Source organism: Dasypus novemcinctus, chromosome X (genome assembly GCF_030445035.2).
Source record: "Dasypus novemcinctus isolate mDasNov1 chromosome X, mDasNov1.1.hap2, whole genome shotgun sequence".
Classification (NCBI taxonomy): domain Eukaryota; kingdom Metazoa; phylum Chordata; class Mammalia; order Cingulata; family Dasypodidae; genus Dasypus; species Dasypus novemcinctus.
The window spans coordinates 114,458,141-114,474,470 of record NC_080704.1 but is presented as its reverse complement, the minus strand read 5'-3'; positions in this window follow the sequence as shown (position 1 = coordinate 114,474,470).

The following is a 16,330-nucleotide window of genomic DNA, read 5'->3' as shown; positions in this document are numbered from 1 at the left end:
TTAGTGGCTTGCTGACAATCCATATCTCAATCTTTGTTTCTGTCACAGGGCAAGCTCTTTCCTTCTTTCTCCTACTGCTACTGTGTCTAATTTCCTGTACTTAAAACATCTCCAATTATGTTGGATTAAAGTCACCCTGATTCAGGGTGGACTCATCGTAATGGGATTTCTTAAGTTTCCAATTATATATAAATGGATTCACATGCACAGGACCAAAGGTAGAACTTGAACATATCTTTGTGGGAACTGAGTCAATCCATAATATTCCTCCTATTTATTTTTGGAAAAGTTTGATGAGCTTGGTGTTAACTCTTCTTTTAAAAATTGGTAGAATTTACTAGTGAATCCATTTCATCCTGGGCTTTTCTTTGGTGGATTTAATTGCCAATTCAATCTATTTACTAATTATAGGTTTATTCCAAGTTTCTATTTCTCCTTGAGTGTTAAGTCTTTTGGTGGCTTGGGATTTTCTAGGTATTTGTCAATTTTATCTGGGTTTTCTGATCTGTTGGCATAAAATTGTCCATAGTATCCTCTTAAAATGCTTATTTCTATAAGGTTGGTAGTGATGTCCCACTTTCATTCTTGATTTTAGTGATTTGAGTCTTCATTTTTGCTCTTTTTACAAAGAATCAACTTTTGTTCTTGTAGATTCAATTTATTTTCTCTTCTCTATTTTGTTTATATCTGCTCTAATCTTTATTATTTCCTTCTTTCTGCTTGTTTTTGGTTTTGTTTTCTTTTCCCAGTCCCTTACAATGGAAAGTAGGTTAATTGAGATCTTTCTTTTTTTCAATTTAGTTATTGACAGCTATAAATTTCCTTCTGCTCTTTCAATACATACCATGAGTTTTGGTATATTGTGTTTTTATTTTCAGTAATTCATAAGTATTCTTATTACCCTTGTGACTTCTTTGACAAATTGATTAAGAGTGAGATGTTTAATTTCCTCATATTTGCGAATTTTCCTTTTACCTTCTGCTATTTATTTCTAATTTCATTTCATTTTGCTCAGAGAAGATAATTTGTGTGATTTCAATCTTTTAAAATTTATTTAAATGTGTTTTGTTGCCTAACACATGGTCTGTCCTGTGCACTTGAGAAGATGGGTATTCTGTTGTCATTGGGTGGAGAGTTCTACAGATGTCTATAGGTATAGTTAGATTATAGTGCCTAATTCTATTTATTTGTTTATCTTTTATTTAATTGTTCTATTCATTATTGAAAGTGGAGTGTTGAACTCTCCAGCTATTATTTCTGAACTGTACATTTCACCATTTGATTCAGACAGATTTTGCTTTGTGTATTCTGTGGCTCTGTTGTTAGGAGCATATATGTTTATACTCATATCTCTTCTTGATATATTGACAGTTTTGTCATTATGTAATGTCCTACTTTGTCTCTTGTAATATTTTTGTCTTAAATTCCATGTATGATGCTAGTATAGCCACTCCAGTTTTCTCTTGGTTACAGTTTTCATGGAATATCTTTTTCCATCTTTTAATCTTCAGCTTATATGTGTCTTTGGCCCTAAAGTGAGTCTCTTGCAGACATCACATAATTAATTACATCATGTTATTAAATTTAAATGATTCTACCAAAATCACTGACTTTTTACTAAAGAGTTTAATTCATTTATATTTAACGTAATCACTGAAAGGGAAGGATATATTCATGACAATTTGGAATTTTCTATATGTCTTACATGTCTTTTATTCCTTAATTCCTCCTTTGCTGCTTTCATTTGCACTAGATATATATTTTCTAGTGTACCATTTTGATTCCCTCCTCCTTTCTTTTATTACATAATAATTTAGTTCAAAATAATACCAACTTAGTTTCAATATTGATGGCATACCAAAATTTTGCTCCTAGGCAGCTCCATCCTTCCCTCCATGGTGTTACTGTCATAAATTATATCTTCCTATATTTTGTATTCACCAACATAGATTTATTATTATTGTTTTAGGTAGTTTTCTTTTAAAGCATATAGGAGAAAAAAGAGAAGTTATTAACCAAAATACTTTAATGCTAATTATGTATTTATCTATTTAGTTACCATTAACAGTGTTCATTATCTCTTTGTGTCAATTTGAGTTACTGTCTCATTTCCTTTGATTTCAGCTTGAAGCAGTCCTTTTGTCATTTCTTGTAGGGAAAGCCTACTAGTGAGCACTCTCAGTTTGTGATAATATGGGAGTGTCTTAATTTCTCTTTCATTTTTGAAAGATGGCTTTACTAGCTATAGAATTCTTGGTTGACAGTTTTTTTTCTTTTAGTACCTTCTGGCCTCCATAGTTTCTCATGAGAAATCAGCTGTTAATTTATTAAAGATCTCCCATACATGCTAAGTTCCTTCTCTCTTGCTGCTTTTAAGATTCTCTCTTTATGTTTGACTTGTGAGAGTTTGATTATAATGTATCTCAGAGTGACTCTTTGAGTTTGTCCTGGAAGTTCCATCCATTATTTTCTCAAATAATCTTTCTGCCTTTTTCTTTCTCTCTTCTCCCTCTGGCAATCCCATTACGCACATTTTGGTAGTCTTGATGGCAAAGCTGTGAATCTCTGTTCATTTTCTTCCCTCTTTTCTCCCCTGCTGCTCATCAAATTAGGAAGTATCAATTTATTTATCTTCAAATTCATTGATTCTTTCTTCTGCCTGTTCAAATCTGCTGTTGAATCCCTCTAGGGAATTCTTCATTTCAGCCATAGTATTTTCCACTCTAGAATTACTATTTGGTTTCCTTTCATAATTTCTCTTTATTGATATTTTCTATTTGGTGAACTATTGTTCTAATGATTTCCTTTATATTTTTGTATATGGTTACCTTTGGCTCTTTGAGCATATTTGCAATAGTTGTTTTAAAGTCTTTGCTCAGAAAGTCAATTATCTGGGGGTTATCACACACAGTTTCCATTAATTTCTTTTTTCCCTGTGCATGGGCCATACTTTTTTGTATTCTTACATATCTCATAATCATTTTCTTCAAAACTGGACATTTTGAATATGTAATGTGACAACTCCAGAAAACATGTTGTGCCCCATCCTCAGGGGTTTTTGCTGCTTATTTTACTTGCTGTTGTTTGTATAATGAATTTTCTGAATGAATTTTGTAAAGTCTTTATTCTTGTCCTGTTTGGCCCCTAAAGTCATTGTTTACTTGGTGGAGAGACAGCAAAAACACAGCAAAGTACTTGTACCAAGATTCAGCTGCACTTTTCTTGATTTACTACTAACTGGGTTGCTGTGAAATTTTCCAGAGTTCTGAAAAAGTTGATTTGATAATTTTTGTCAATTTATTCATTGTGGAGGAATGGAACTTTGGAATTCTCTCCTTCAACAAAATCACTGAAATCACTTGAAACTTTAAATTTAAAGTGCATTATGAATCTACAAGGTTATAAAGTTTTTGGGTTTGATAAGTGACCCAAATAATATTATCATTATAACAAAGCTGGACTCACATGCTAGCTAATTTATTTAACTTGCACAATTTACTTCAACTCTTAATTTCTTCATTTGATAAGTAGAAGAATACAATTTATGCTATTAAGTTTTTAAAATTAAATAGTCCAGGACAACCACCAAGATAGTGGTGGAGTAAGGAGCCCCTAGAGTCAACTCCTGCTACAGGGCAGTTAGTAAACACCCAGAGCCATCTGGAGCTAGCAAAAGCCCCTGTTTGGGGGCTCCTGGAGAGCAGAAGATCATCCTGCAGCATCCTAGAAAAAACTGGAGGAAAGTGTGCATCTTCAGAGAATATTGGTAAGTAGAGTGCTCCACACCATGGAGATCAGTGCCAGTCCTCCACTGGAGGCACAAACTGCCTCAGGAGCTGTCCCACAGCTGGAATTGAAAGCTCCACTTCCTAAAAATGGGGGAGGAAGAGGCAGTTGGGCACCGACTTCAGTTACTGATGAGTAAATTCAGGGGGCTAAAGTAAAATCTTAACTACTGCTAAAATTTGAGCCTGTCCATGTCAGACAGAAGCCAGTAGCTTTTTAACTCAATGCCTGGTGCAAAGGGAAGCGGGACAGACTGAAAATCACAGTACTGATAGGGACCAGGTTCTTTCCATCCATATCAGACTGAAGCTCTTGCCTAGGCCCCAGCCCCACCTCTGAGAGGGAGGAAGCTGGAGGGACCTGCACCAATCTCTCCAGGAAATTACTGGCCAAGCTGTGGAGGCTCGTGATTATTCTATTCGGGCAGTGCAAGCTACCCCAGGAGCTAAACTGTGGCTGGAATTGGAAGCTCCAATTCCCAAAAACAGGGGAGGAGGAGATGTCGGCCACCTAGTTCAGTTACTGATTAGTAGACTCAGCTGCTAAGGTATAATGCTAACAACAGTTAGAGAGTGAAACTGTCCAAGTCAGAAAGAGGTTGGTGGATGCCATTTTGGCTTTGTCCCAAGCACAAAGGGAAGCCAGGCTGGCTGAAAATCACAATGACAGTAGGAACCAGTTTCTTTCACCCAGATTGGCCAGAAGCCTTAGGCAGGATTCAGCCCAACTTCTGGCAGGGAGAAAGCTGGAAGGCCCTGCACCAGCCTATAATGGGAACTGCAGGTACCTTTGGCTGGAACAGACTGAATAATCAGAAATCTACCAGGGCAACTGCAGTCATCTTAGACCTGTGCTGCCTAGATTGCTGCCCATGCCTGCAGCTGCATCCCTGCCCCAAGAAGGGGAAAAAGGGTTGTGAAGCTTATTTAGTCTCTTTGAGCAACTAGAGTCTAGGCCTGCACAATTTGGATTATCCCACACAGCTGTGTCTCTGTCCCTACCCCTGGTAAAGGAGAAAGTTGGGAGAAGCTTCATCAGTCCCTGGGGCAGTGAGGATAGCTTAAGCCTCCACAGCTTATAGCACCAACTACATCATTGGCTGCTACTGCTCAACCAGCAAGGGAGAAAGGACAGGAAGGCCTAAACTAAAGAGAAAATCTACACCAAGAATAAATACTCTAGTAAGCTATGTACCAAGACACCAATGAAAAATTACAGTCCTTACAAAGGAATAGGAAGATATGGCCCAGTTAAAGGAAAAAGATTAGCCTCCAGATGACATAAAGGAGTTGAGACAACCAATCATAGATGTTCAAACAAATCTCTTTAATAAATTCAGTGAGATGGCTAAAGAGATTAAGGATATGAAGAAGATACTGCATGAGCACAAGGAAGAATTTGAAAGCATACATAGAAAAATAGCAGATCTTATGGGAATGAAAGGTAAAATAAATGAAATTTTTAAAAAACATTGGAATCATATAATAGCAGAGTTGAGGTTGCAGAAGAATGGATTGGTGAGCTTGAAGAAATGGCTCCTGAAAGTAAATGAATAAAAGAATAGGAAAAATTGAACAGGGTCTCAGGGAACTAAAAGACAGCAAGAGACACGCAAACAAATATGTCATGGGTGTCCTAGAAGGAGAAGAGAAGGGAAAAGGGGCAGCAGGAGTATTTGAATAAATAATGGTAGGAAATTTCCCAAACCTATTGAAGGACATAAATATGCATATCCAAGAAGCACACCATATGCCCATCAAAAAAATACAAATAGACCAACTCTGAGACACATAATCATAAGAATGTCAAATGCCAAAGACAGAGAATTCTGATAACAGCAAGAGAAAAGCAATGCATAACATATAAGAGATACTCAATAAGATTAAATGCTGTTTTCTCGCCAGAAACCATGGAGGCAAGAAGACAGTGGTCTGATATATTTAAGATACTTCAAGAGAAAAACGTCCAGCCAAGAATCTTATATCCACCAAGACTGTCTTTCAAAAATGAGGGAGATGTTAGACTATTCACAGATAAACAGAAACTGAGAGAATTGTGAACCAGAGAGCAGATTTTCAGGAAATACTAAAGGAGGTACTAGAGCCTGAAAAGAAAAGACAGGATAGAGAGGTCTGGAAGAGAGTCTAGAAGTGAAGATTATATCAATAAAAGTAACTTATCAAAATATAATTAGGAGGGTTACCTGTTTAGGATGCTCAGAGGGGATGGTCTGATGCAGGACGGACTCCTGGGGAATGTCTGAATGCTCATTTTGCCAGGGTGGGTTGTACCATTGGGTAGAGACCCAAGAAGTGAGAGTTGGGGTGGACCCACATCCTGGGGAGGACTAATGCAATCAAATAGAGGGAACTGTAACTCTCGAGAGAAAGGGTGGCTCCCAGGGCATTAGGGCAGTTGAGCAAGTCAGGCCCTGAACACTGTTGCAAGTATCTCTGGACGTGGGTCCTTGGGAAATGGAGATTGGCTGTCGCTGTGGGCCCCAACGGGAGGGGAAAATGGATGTTGAATGGATGGAACCAAGGTAAATGTGGGGGCAAGAGAGGAGTTTCGCGAGAGTACACGAGGATGAATATAAAACATGTAATATTACACCAAAAACATAGGGGATGACAGACTAATAATGTAAACCATAATGTAAAGCATAGGATAACTAAAAAATTTAGAAAACTGTATATCCTAAAGTATGGACCACATTGTAAGCACAGATGTCACCTTGTTTGAAAGCTATTGTTTCAGAGTCTGTACCTCAGTTTCAGTAAATATGATATGAATAAGTTAAAAGATTATCGCTGTGGAAGGGAAAAGGTTTTATGGTGGATGTATGGGAGTACTGTATATTGTATATATGAATTACTGTGATCTAAGACTCTTGTGAAGAGAAGCTCAATAATTAGGAAAAAAGAAAAGAAAAAGTTAGGATGTAGAAATTTTTCCAAATCAATATGTACTCTAGATCTAACCTTTAAACTCATCGCTATATTCCATTTTACTAGTAAGGGAACCTGACATTATATTGGGATTCACTTTACAGGAAGTTTTGGATCACAGAGTGGTTCAACAATGGCGGCAAAGGAATACTGGTATGGGATGTTATTGACAGGCGATATATGGTTGACAGGGAGTTATACAGGGCATATGTCCAGGGTGCATGGAAATGTTTGGATATACTCATAGTGGCAACAATTAAAACAACAGCTGGGGGGGGGTACTGGGTTCCTGGCCGGGGGGGCTCTGTCATGGTCCCTAGGGGAGCAGCGGCAGTCCCCCAGGTGCAACGGTAAAAACCAGGAAGGAATGAGGGTCCAACAGTGGGCTCCTGATACTAATGACTATGCTTGTGAGCCTATACGCCTGCAATAAGAACAAGGCCTAGAGCAGCATTGTGCCTGGGAGTTTCCTCCTGACAGCCTTCATGTTACTCAAATGTGGCCAGTCTCGAAGCCAAACTCAGCATGTAGATGCAATGCATTCCCCCCCAGTGTGGGATATGACACCCAGGGATGAGCCTCCCTGGCACCGAGGGATCACTACCAAATACCAGCTGAAGATGCAACTAGAAAATGACCTTGAATTAAAGGTTCAATGCGGATCAGCAGAATATCCCTGTCTACATATAATAACATGACTTTAAAATGCTGTTTGACCTAATGTAAGGGGGAAATGGAAAGGAGAAATGAGTTTATATGGCTATGAGTCTCTAAAAAAGAGTCTGGAGGTTGTCAGAAGGATCGCCCTTATGCACACCTGAGCAGAGTCTAAGAGACAGATAAAGTAGATACAACCCCAGGTATTGGTTCTTTTCAGGGATAAAGAGACCCACGGGTTCTATGGTCATGGCAGATGGGATTCACTGCCATGTCAGATGACCCTTCTTTGGAGCTGGTGTTTCTGCGTGATGGAACTGGACTCAGATGGGATCTCTTTTCACAAGACTTTCATGATACTTTACTGGAATTGTAGTTGGTGTTGGGGTTTAAGATATATTTAGGGGATTTGAATCTCTGGACTGACAATATGATAGCCATGCCCTGAACCTCAACAGACTTCAAATCCTACACTCTGAGTTATTGGACTTACCCCACTCAGCTAACATGGAGTTGAAGAAGGTCAACCACTTTACATTTAATCCAATGTCCACATAGAAGAGGTGGCATTGGATTGGGAAAAGTAGACATAATGGACAAAGGGTATGGGGAAAGGCAGGAAGAGATGAGAGGTGGAGGCGTCTTCGGGACATGGAGCTGCCCTGGATGGTGCTTCAGAGGTAATCACCGGACATTGTAAATCCTCACAGGGCCCACTTGATGGAATAGAGGAGAGTATGGGCCATGATGTGAACCAATGTATATGAGGTGCAGAGGTGCCCAAAGATGTACTTACCAAATCCAATGGATGTGTCATGATGATGGGAACGAGTGTTGTTGGGGGGGGGGAGAGGGGGGGTGGGGGGATGGGGTTGAATGGGACCTCACATATATATTTTTAATGTAATATTATTACAAAGTCAATAAAAAATAAAAAAATTAAAAAAAAAAAAGAAGGTCAACCACCACACCATGGAGCCTAGAGTGCCTACAACTGAAAGCAGGAGGATTGCATCCAGTATCCATGTGGAATCTAAGCCCCCTCTTGACATAGATGTGCAATGGACACAACCAATCCAATGTCCACAGAGAAAATGTGGCATTGGTGTGGGAAGGGTCGCCATGGTGGCTGCTGGGTGTGGGGAATGGGAGGAAGAGATGAGATAGGGAGGCGTTTTCTGGACTTGGAGTTGTCCTGGGTGGTGCTTCACGGACAAATACGGGACGTTGTAGATCCCCCCAGGGCCCACTGTATGGAATGTGGTAGAGTGTGGGCTATGATGTGGACCATTGACTATGGGATGCAGCAATGCCCAGTGATGTACTTACCAGATGCAATGGATGTGTCATGATGATGGGAGAGAGTGTTGCTGTGGGGGGAGTGGGGGGTGGGGGCGGTGGGGTTGAATGGGACTTCATATTTTTTTAATGTAATATTTTTTAAAAAATGAATTAAATAAATAAATAAATAAAAGTAACTAAAATTGTCAAGTGAGTAATGAAAATAAAATATGACTGATGAAACTCGAATAGTCAAATAAACTTAACCAATGATATAAAGCACGTGTATTGAAAAATTGCAACTCAGTGTTAAAAGAAATCAAGAAAAGCATAAATAATTAAAGGAGCATTTCATGATCATTGATTGGAAGACTAAATATCATTAAGATTTCAATTCTATGCAAATTGACATACAGATTCAATGCAATCCCGATAATAATTACACCAGCATTTTTTTAAAATTGAAAACAGGATAATCAAATTTATTTGGAAGGGTAAGGGGTCCTGAATAGCCAGAAACATCATAAAAATGAAAAGCAAACTCTCATCTCCAGACTTTAAATCACACTACCTAGCTATAATGGTATAAACAGCATGGTACTGGCCTAAAGACAGACACATAGACCAATAGAACCAAATATATGGTTCAGAAACAGACCCTCACATGTATGTTCAAGTGATTTTTGACTAGCCTGCCAAACCAACACAGCTTGGGCAGAACAGTCCATTCAACAAATGGTGCTGAAATAACTGGATATCTATAGTGGAAAGAAGGGAAGAGGACCTCTGTCTCACACCTTATCCAAAAATTAACTCAAAATTGATTTTAAAAAACCTAAAACTAAAAGCCAGAACCATATAGTTTCTAGAAGAAATTGTAGGAAAATATCTTCAAGACCTGGTGGTTGGTGATAGATTCTTCAAGGAGATAAGAGGAGGACTGAGATGGACTACTGATGTTTAATGTATGTAGAAGTTTTAATTACTTTTACTGCAAAAGTGTGGCAATATATAGAGTGTATGGTAACAAATTGTTAGTAACAGCTTGTTTATGAATGGGGATGTTTCTGAAAATGGTAGTCTAAGTATGTAAATGCCAATTGTCAGAATGCTAGAGAATAATCCAGGAACTGAATAGCACAGTAAAATAAGAGGTGGGTGAGAATTTTGGTTGGTGGTACAGATGCAAGAATGTTCTTTGTGAGGTAGAGCAAATCTACATCACTACTGCAGGGTGGTGGGAATGTGGAGAAGCATGGGAAAAATACAACTGGAGTGACCTATAGATTGTGGGTAGCAGTAATAATATAATATTCTTGCATCTATGCAAATGATGTACTTGTTGATAATGGGGCAGTATGGAAAGTATGAGCCAAATCTACACTGTGGACATGGTAACAGACAGGTGATATTATCTTATATGTAACAAATATTCCAACCACAGTGTGGTGTGTTGATAGAGGGGTGTTGTTTGGGAATTCTGCACATATGCATGATTGTTTTATAAGTTTATAACTTCTGTCAAAAATATGTTTAAAAATAATAATAGGGTGGGTTGGGGGAAAAACGCACTGTAGCGGTTTGATATTATTAACAAATTCCAAAAAGAAATATTGGATTATGTTTGCAAACTCATCTTTTCCTCTGGGCATATTAAATTATATTGGATTCATAGGTTTACTTGATTAAGTAATTATGCAAACCCTTTGTGCCAGTAGGGCGTTGACTCCCCAACCTTTGGTGGTTGGGGACTCACAGAAAAAAGGCATGGCAAAGGACAAAGTTAAGGATTTCTAATGTTGGGGTTTTTGATATTGGAGTTTTGATGTTGGAGTTTGATGCTGAAGCCTTAAGCTGGAGCTCCTGGAAGAAAGGAATCCTAAGCCTGGAAAAAAGCAAGCCCTGGGAAGAAAAGAATCCAGGAAGCCTGAACCCTCGCAGTGCCTGTGCAAGTGAGTCATGCAGAAAGGTGAGGACACAAAAAAAGAGAGATGAAAGGGAGAGTCAAGGCAAAGTGCAGCAGAAACCAGGAACTGAGGTGGTGCAAGTGAACGGGAACCTCTCTCCACATCAGATGTCAAATCCTGGTGAATCCTAGAGTAGAAAAATGAGAAGAGAAGACAAAAAGAGAAAGAGATACAGAAGATTACACAGAAAACGGAAACAGGTAGCAAAAAACAGCAGGGGGGAGGGGAAAAAGAGAATTTTGAAAAAAATAAAAATAAAGAGTAGGACCAGGCTTGGGACTTTTTAGAAATGGTCCTAAATATGCTTCAAAGAACTAAAGGAAAACATAGGCAATGGGAAAAGAACTAAAGCATATCAGGAAAATGATAAATGAACACAAATAGTATTTCAATAGAAAGATGGAAATTATGAAAAGGATACAAAAAAGCTGAAGATCAAAGTAATGGAAGTTAAAAATTCCTTGGAGGGGTTCAAACGCAAACTGAAGCTGGCAGAAGAAAGAATCAGAATATATAAAGAGAAGACATTTGGAATCTTTCCATTCAGTCTGAGGGTCAGAAAGAATAAAGATGAAGAAACATGAACAGAGCCTGGAGAACCTATGGGACACCATCAAGTTTACCAGCATATGCATTATGGGGAACCCAGAAGGAGGAGATAAAGGGGCATAGGGATAATATTCAAAGAAATAATGGCTGATAACTTCCTAAATTTAATGAAAGACATGAATAAACACATCCAAGGTGCTCAACAAACTCCAAGCAGAATGAACCCAAATAGAACTACACCATGGCATATTATAATCAAACTGTCAAAAGTCAAAGATAAATAGAGAATTCTGAAAGCTGCAGGAGAGAAGCAACATGTCACATATAAGGGAGCCTCAATAAAATTAAGTGACAATTTTCATGGGAAATCATGCAGAGAAGAAGGCCATGGAGAAACATATTTAAAGAGCTGAAAGCAAAAAATGTCAACCAAGAATTCTGTTTCTGGAAAAGCTATCCTTAAAAAATGAGGATGACTATCTTTCTATCAATGTTGCAAGTTCTTCCATAACTACACTACTAATAAGCCTACATTTTACCATGGTTGCATTCCCCTCTTATATTTGTTCTTTCCTCAATTTTAAGGCTTTTAGGATGATGTTTCCCAACTTTTGATGTAACTTTTCTGGAATCTAAAACTTTTCTAAAAATAAAGTGTATTTTAAAAATGAAGATGAAATTAAGATATTCCCAGATAAACAGAAGCTGAGGGAGTTTGTTTTGTCATCACTAGACCAGCCCTACAAGAGATGCTGATGAGGGTTCTGCAGTTTGAAAGGAAAGGACAATAGACAATAGACCAAAGCTGTATGATGAAATAAAGAAACAAAGGTCTCCCAGTGAGGATAATGGCATGGGCAAATGGGGACTAAAGTATTTTTGATTTGTAACTCAAATCTTTACTTCTTATAGGATCTAACAGGCAAAGGCATAAAAGATAATGATAAATCATTGGTATTGAATGCATGATGTATAAATATGTAATGTGTGACAAGAACTACATAAAGGTTGGGAGGTGGAGGGGATTAAGAACATAGTTTGTATATACTATTGAAGCTAAGTTGGTATCAAAGCAAATGGCGTTGTTACAGATTTAGGATGTTAAGTTTAAGCCCCATGGTAAATAAAAAGAAAATATCAGAGAATATGCAAACTCTTGGAGACAGAAATTAGACTGCAAACTCCCAGGGTCTGGAGTCAAGTGGAATGGGGAGTTAAGGTATAATGGCTGTTTGGAGAAATGGGAAAGTTTTAGTAAGGAAGGTGTTGAGGGTACCACAACATTGTGAATGGGATTAATCCTGTTGAATGGTATGCTTGGGAGTGGTTGAGATGGGAAACTTTATGTTGTATAGATGTTCACACACACACACACACACAAAGATGAAAGAGCATCTAAAGAGACAATTAAATGCAATATATGATCCTGGATGGGATCTAGCAAGGGAGGAGAAATGGCATGATTGGGACATAAGAAAAAAACTGGAATATATACCAAAAGCTTTTTATCAATGTTAAATTTCTTGAACTTAATAACTGCACTTAAGGTGGTTGTGTAAGTGAATATCCTTGTTCTTAGGAAATGTACATGTCAAAATTAAGTAGTCAAGGAGCATGATATATAAAGTCTTCACTCGAGTATTCAGAAAATGGATTAGAATACAAGACAAACAAGATAACTGGGCAGATATATAAAATGGTATGACAAATGTGGTAAAATGTTAAAACTGGTGGATCTGGGTATCTGAGGGGTAGAAGTATATTGTAGTTCTCTGTATGTAGTTTGAATTATTTTTGTAACTGTCCTATAGTCTGAAATTGTTTCAAAGTATAAAGTTTTTTTTAAAAAAATTAATGAATTAAACAAGATAGAGAATAAAATATATTTACATGAATACAAATCATGATTCCATAGTCTTAGGGTAATATGTATTAAATTGCTTTCTAACCCAGGAACCAGATATAGCTGTGTATCTTTTTTGCTATTTTTTCTTACTTTTTGTAAGAAAGAGACAAGGCATTGCTTATTCAGAAAATGAAAATGATCTTCCCTAAATAACCCAAGAGTCACTTAAAATTCAATTTTCTTAGTTAATCTATCTTTGGGAATTTATTTCATAAAGTTTCTTCTCTTTTTATCTATTTTTAAATTTTAAAAATACTTTTGTTTCAAAATAAATTTAGAGAAGTGATTATACTTCCCCAAAATTATCTTATAATATTTATGTTTAATTACTCAACCAGTACATGAATAATTTACTTTAAAGGATTCAAGCAATGCAAGGATAAAGGCCATCCTTCCTGTTGCTGTAGTATCCTAGGCGGCTGACAGCAGATACCATGAAATGAGTTGGCTTAAACAATGGGACTTTATTAGCTTTCAGCTTGGGACTGAGAAAATGTCCAAATCAAGGTATCATCAAGGTTGCAATGGATGTGTCATGATGATGGGGGAGAGTGTTACTGTGGGGGGAGAGGTGGGGGTGAATGGGGGCCTCATAATTTTTGAATGTAATATTTTTTTAAAAATGAATAAATTGAGTAGAATTTGAAAAAAAAAAGGTAGCTTTAAAAAAAGGCAATTAAATAAAACTTTTTAAATGTTAAAAGATAAATAAATAAATAAATAAAATAAACTCTATACCCAACAACAACAACAACAACAAAAGGTACCATCAAGTTGATACTTTCTTCCTGAAGACTGGCTGTGGCGATCTTTAGCTCTTCTACCACATGGCAAAGGTCCATGGCAGTGTCTGCTGGTCTCTCCCTTCTCTTCCAGGTTTTGTTGAATTCTTTTCCTTGCTTCAGTGGCTTTCTCTCTAGTTGTCTGATTTTCATTCTCTTATAAAGGACTTCAATAATAGGAATGAGGTGGGTCACACCTTAACTGAAGTAGCCTCATCAAAAGACCCTACTTACAATGGATTTACACCCACAGGAATGGATTAAATTTAAAAACATGTTTTTCTGTAGTACATACAGCTTCAAACACCTACCCTCTTACCCATGATATTAATCTTTTCTCAAGAGATGAACACTTTTATCAGCTTGGTACATCTCCTTCCAGACTTTTTCTAAGTACATGCAAACATAATACACGTTGAAATCATAGTGTTTTTTTCCTAACAAAAATAGTATCACACTTTTCATAGCATTCTAAAACTTTTCTCCTAAACTAGTAGTTCTCAAATGTTAGCATGCATCAGAAACACTTGAGGGGTTTATTAAAACACCTGTTAAAATCACCCAGTTACTGATTCAGTTGGTTCGTGGGACCTGAGAATTTGTATTTCTAAGAAGTTCTCAGGTAATGCCGAAGCTGCTTTTTCAAGGACCACACACTTTGAAAACTGCTGCCTTAAACAATATACCTATGTGTGTGTGCGCACGCATGCATGCACACATTCTTATAACTGCTGCATATCATTCCATAGTTGCATTTTGTATGTACCTCTTCTATAGCATTTACTGTGTGGCATTATATTTGGGAATCCTGTCTGCATCATTACTGCTTCCCCCATCCCCCAAACACACACTCACAATAGATTGAGCTTTGTAAGGGGAGGGATTGTGTCTTTTGTATTTATATTCGTCATAGTTCCTGAAATGTAATATGCACCCAATAAATAAATGAAAGAATGAATGACCAACTGACTTGCAGGGTTATTTAAAATTTTTTGTGTATTTGGGTTTTGGGGGAGGTCTGGTAAGGTTTAGGGACACTACACATTCTGGACTTCTCTTTGACTCTGATGAGACATTGACATTGTATCAGTGGAAAGTGTGCTTGTGTTTGTAGGAGAGGGAATGTGTACTTAGAAATAACTTGTAAATTGATTCCCATATCTCCCCCACATCTTCATCATCCCTCTATCTGTCCCGCACCCTTTTGCCTTAAACAAAAAAGCAGTAGCTATATGAGGGAAAATGAAAGATCCTCTCTCTGCATTTAGCTGCTAATAACTTGCAGTTATGCGTTACAAGTAGAAATCACTTATCTGAGCTTTATTCTCATCTGTAAGATGGAGTGACACTGGGAAAGGATACTAGATTTATGCTTTGAATTTAGTACTTTTTTTTTGAGAATCACAAGGCATTCTTATCACTTTGGTCCTTATCTCCTCTGTCTGGGGCCTGACAGTTTGCTATCAGTGAAACCCTTAATACATTCACACAGATATCTGACATATCTCCAGTGGACTTGCAGTATATTTCTTTTAATCAGTCGTATTGTTTTATTAAGGTGTGAATTACAATCCTTTGCTCATTGAATAATGAAACTGAAATCACTTATCCATAACATTACCTGTTATATGTGTAGCATTTTGTTGAAATTCGAGGATCATAGATGAAGTTTTTATGTATTCTAATATTTTTCCATTAATACCCCTTTTCTTCTTTTCTCTTTCTTCTCTTGACAGATGCAGGGATAGGAAGCTCCCACATACATAAGACTTTTTTTTTAAGACTCTAACTTCAGAATATTTTCAATATCTGCAACATTATATTTTTAAAATATCTTTTTTCCTTATTTTTTTAAATGTTACATTAAAAAAATATGAGGTCCCTCTATACCCCCCACCCCCCTCACCCCACTCCTCCCACATCAACAACCTCTTTCATCATCATGGCACATTCATTGCATTTGGTGAATACATTTTGGAGCATTGCTGCAACACATGGATAGTGGTTTACATTGTAGTTTATACTTTCCCCCAGTCCACCCTGTGGGCCATGGCAGGACATACAATGTCCAACATCTGTCCCTACAGTACCACCCAGGACAACTCCAAGTCCTGAAAATGCCCCCACATCATATCTCTTCTTCTCTCTCCCTACCATTTTATTAGAGAAGTTGTGAGCTTGCAAAACAATCATGCATAATATACAGAATTGACATACATAGAAGAATTTTAAGGTGAGATTTCTGTTCTCAAGGTGCTTACATGTTCAGTGGTAAGATTAGATAGAAATTTATAAATGAAACATTCAAGTAGCAATACATTATGATGTACAATTAGGTGTATATATAGTATAAATCTGTGCTGTCCAATACTGTAACCAGGAGCCATCTATGGCTATTGAGCACCAGAAATGTGGCTAATCAGAATTGAGACATGTTGTTAATGTAAAATACAC